Source organism: Rhagoletis pomonella, unplaced genomic scaffold (genome assembly GCF_013731165.1).
Source record: "Rhagoletis pomonella isolate Grant_MI unplaced genomic scaffold, Rhpom_1.0 Rhpom_scaffold_00001, whole genome shotgun sequence".
NCBI classification, from domain to species: Eukaryota; Metazoa; Arthropoda; class Insecta; order Diptera; family Tephritidae; genus Rhagoletis; species Rhagoletis pomonella.
In genome coordinates, this window is record NW_023458555.1 from 73411936 (window position 1) to 73416230 (window position 4295).

Genomic DNA, 4295 nt, shown 5'->3' on the forward strand with positions numbered 1-4295 from the left:
CCAGTGGGCTAGGAGCCAAACTAAGCTTCTCCCGAGCCAGACGATCGAATTCAATCCAGTTAGTTTTCCTAGGGTTGCGATATGATTTGATTATTTTTTTAATAATATTGACACTGAAAGTGATATACTTATGGTCAGAAAAATAGCTCTCATCAGACACTTCCCAGTGGTCAACACAAAAATTATTGTTTTCTAGTAACAATGTTATATCTAGGACTTCCTCCTACCCTTCGTAGTTTTCCGTACTCGGAAAGGTGAAAGTGGGAGTCGTTCCACTATTGCATATAGATAGCTTAGTGCTAATGATAAAATCAAAGAGTGACTCACCCCTTTCGTTCGTTTCACCGCTTCCACATAGGCAATGTCTTGCGTTGGCGTCGCATCCAATCACAAGCGAAGCTTGTTGCTGTGTCGCTGCTACCAGTTCCTCTATCTCCGCTGGAGGGGTCTCTCTGCCGTGTGCGAAGTAGGCGGACGCAACATATGTAGGCCTTCCGTGCTGCGACAGTCTTACAACGGCCAAGTCATCGGTGCTGTAAGAGGGACAAAGAAACGCTTTATATTCTTTGTTTGCCAGGACGCAGGCTCTGGGCTTACCATTAGTGCGGGCATAAAAAACTTCGTACCCGGGGATGTTTAGGCCCATGACGGTCGGGTCTCGAATGCAGGGCTCTTGGATGATAGCAAGACCGTAGTCGTTCTCCCCTAGGAAGACTCTCAGGTTATCTGAAGCGCACCTAGAATGCTTCAGGTTAATCTGTACGACCTTGCTCATTTTTATTAAATGCTGGTAGTGTTCGGGCCGACCAGATTACTGGCTTCCTCGGCCACCTCCATCTGCACCGTAACCTCGCTGCGAATAGGGTCTGGTGACGGTCCCCGTCCTTTATTGACTCCGGGGGCGGTTCTTCGCCTTCGTTGTCGTCGTCGGGTTCTCTGCCCCGGAAGATTTTCAGTTTGGCGTGTCTCACGCCGAAGTGGATTCTGCAGCCTAGCTCCTCTAGGACCTTAGCTGATTCCTCAGTGATGAGGAACAGCACGGGTTGGCTAACTGCTTTTACGTCCTCGAATTTCAGGACGCTCGAGTTAGTCATAGGGACACGGGGGTTCATAATGGCGATGTATTGTAAAAGTTTAGCCCTATCCATCCTCATGTTGGGCAACCAGATTCCGGCACGGGGTCTCGTCGGAATGTCCTTCACCGGGATAAGTTTGAGCTTTAAGCCCAACCAAGCATCGCTGATCTCAGTGATGCTCCTGCGCAGGAATTCCTTGGAGAACTCGTCCTCGCATCGGATCACCCTATGACCTCTGATGACCTCCTCAGAATCGAACCGCGGTATCGGGCCCTCGGGGTTGGCTAGGGTACTTTCCATCGCCAAACCCGAAATCCGAACCTCGATCTCTGGCCATTTTTCGAGGACTGGTTTGCCGCAGTTAGACGATTCGTCTATAAGTGCGACACTCAGGTGGTCCTTCACTATATCCCTGTACTTCAGCGGGCCTTGCGCTACGGGTTGGGATACGCCACTCGCATCTTTGCTTCTTTTCGGAGCGTTAGAGGTGTCGTCTCGCGATCGGTTGCGTTTGTTCGTCTTGCCCGCCTCCACGCGGGACTTTGCCGCTTTGCTACTATCAAAGGCGGCGACGATCGCCTCGTATTTTTCCGGACGTCAGTGTCGCGCACGTTCAGGATGCCCTCCTCCTGGTTCTGCGCAATCTTTTCCAGGATGAATTTAGCCTTCCTGTAGGTCTTGGCATTTACCGCTGTCGGTAGTGCAGACTTGACCCCCGATGCCTGCGGTCTCGAGGTGCTGGAGGCGGAAGGCGTCGATTTGGTAGATATAGGAGTCGCCTTTCCTGATGGGCGCATGTTCATCTGACGACTCGCCAGAGAGGAGCATGAGGCCTCAGGTACGCGACCTGCATTCTTGCGTTGACTCGCAGTTGCCGATGATGATGGTGCATCAAAGTTCCCCGCTGTCGATCCCCCAGTGCGTTGGCTCGCACTGGTTTTGTGGGTTCGTGAGGGGCTGTGGTTGGGAGTAATATGGCTGGTACTGCCTGAGACCGACTCCGCCACCGTCTCCTGGCTGGACCGAAGCAGAGCGTCCTCGTCGATTTGGGATTTGGGGGAGTAAACCTCCTACCCCAGAAGGTCCGAGACTTCGGCGATTTTAGACATAACTTTTTTCATAATCGTCTACTTTACTCTACAGGGAGAGTGCGGTGGACTCGAGGTGTGGTGGGGCGAAAACGACCAGTCGACCAGGGTAGCGCCCCTTTTCCCTGGCAAGGCCACCGTTACTCCCCGAGGCGGCCGGGTGTCGAGTAGGCTCCGTAAAAATACAGCATATAAAATTTACCCCCCCGGCTGCAAACTAACCCAATAGGCACGGACCGCGTAACACCCTGGATTAGGGGGGATGAAAAGGATAGGAATCGGAAGGGGAAAGCGATAGGTTGGAAAAAGGGAAAGGGTTTGTCGGTGCGGTGATCTCCGCATGAGAATCCGGGAGGATTCAGCTAGAATCGACCACAGGTTCTCATACGGAGCTTCCCTCTTAGTTCATGATGATAAGGAAGTCCCGGTTAAGGACAACAATATCAACACTTAAGCCCCATCCCCACGCCAAGGAGACCAACACTCATGGGGCAATTATTTAATACTAACATATAAAAATTTGCCTGCCAAACACAGCTTTATCTATTTGGAAAAATTATAAAAACTAATCATATAACTAGAAATAATCAAATAATTAAAAACAATCTAATAATTAATAATAGTCAAAAAAAATAAAACCAATAAAATAATTAAAATATTATTTGATTAAATTTGATTATTTGATTATTTTTGATTTTTTTTTAATGGCAATTAATCATGATTATTTTTTATTATAATTAATTATTAATTGCTGGGTTATGTAAGAAAATAAAAATAATCATTAAAATTAAAAAATGCAAAAATCTAATGATTACTTATCGTAATGGAAATTTACCAGCTCTGCCTATAATAATAAAAAAAAAATTACTGCGATTTCATACTCACATATACATCTTTATTTTTCGAGACGTCATTTGTACCGGTGTAATTATTCTTTAGATACATAACTGTGCTTGTTAGTTAAAGTAGCTTAAGTCGATATAGTCATTTTCCGTTAAAGCAATATTTCATTACTAAAAAAAAATATAAAATTTTTCAATTGAAACTTGTTATGTTTCAATTCGAACTCAAATTGCCTAACTCGCCTTAAGCTACTTTAACTGACAAGTTTAATTTTTATCAGTATCATTAAACGAACAAATATTAAAAGGTTGCATACCTGGATTAATGTTCTCGTAATGTTGTAATGTCTCGTCACCCAGTGTGGCATTGCATCTAAAAATCGGTGCTAATATGTTTTGTGACATCATGGTCCTAGAGGTTCTAATTCTTAAACTGAATGCAATATGGGAATAAACAAGTATTCTTTGTCATCAATTGGAAAATAAAAAAATTTATAATCAACCAGTTTTATATTAATCATTTCTTCATTTGCAATGTGCGTAATGTCCGAAATAAAAATTCCTAAGTCTAACGAATTTGAAGGCCTTTCAAAAAATGCTTTGCAATTAGTGAATATTTTACCTATAATAAAAACCTCGTCTTCTTCTCGTGAAAAACGAAGAATTTTAAAGGGACTACCACCAGCAAAACAAATATTGTCAGGTTGTTTAATTTTTAAAGTGTAACTATTCGAAACAAACGCTATAATTTCTCCAAATTTATTAATTTTAGGACCTGTAAATTTTTCCTCTCTAATAAGTGTACAGTGTTGGTCTCTATTATTTATTTGCTCCAGAATTTGAGTGGGTTTTTTTATATGCTTTTTTAACCTTTGCATATAATTTTCAAAATTGTACGACGCGAAGGAGTTTAAAAATCCCTTCTTCTACACATTCTGTCAAATGAAGTATAGAGTGGACATTGAAAGCTACCTACTCTTCGTGATAAATAACGGGAAAGAGATTTACAAAGTAGCCCAAAATATCTTGAGCAACAGTGATATTAGCACGATACTTCTTTTCTGTCAAAGCAGCATGAAGCAAGAGAAAATGATTGTACACATTTTCGTCAACAGAATTCTTTAAAACGAAAATACCTGTATAGAGTATAAACTGTCGAAACTCTACAGCTTTCCATCGTTTTACTTCCTCAAAACCTCTGGGTTTTCGAGCGAATTCGTTTGGAACAAAATATTTTAAAGACAGAATTTTATTTGACAAATTCTCCTTATCGCTTTTGTTCAGTTTCG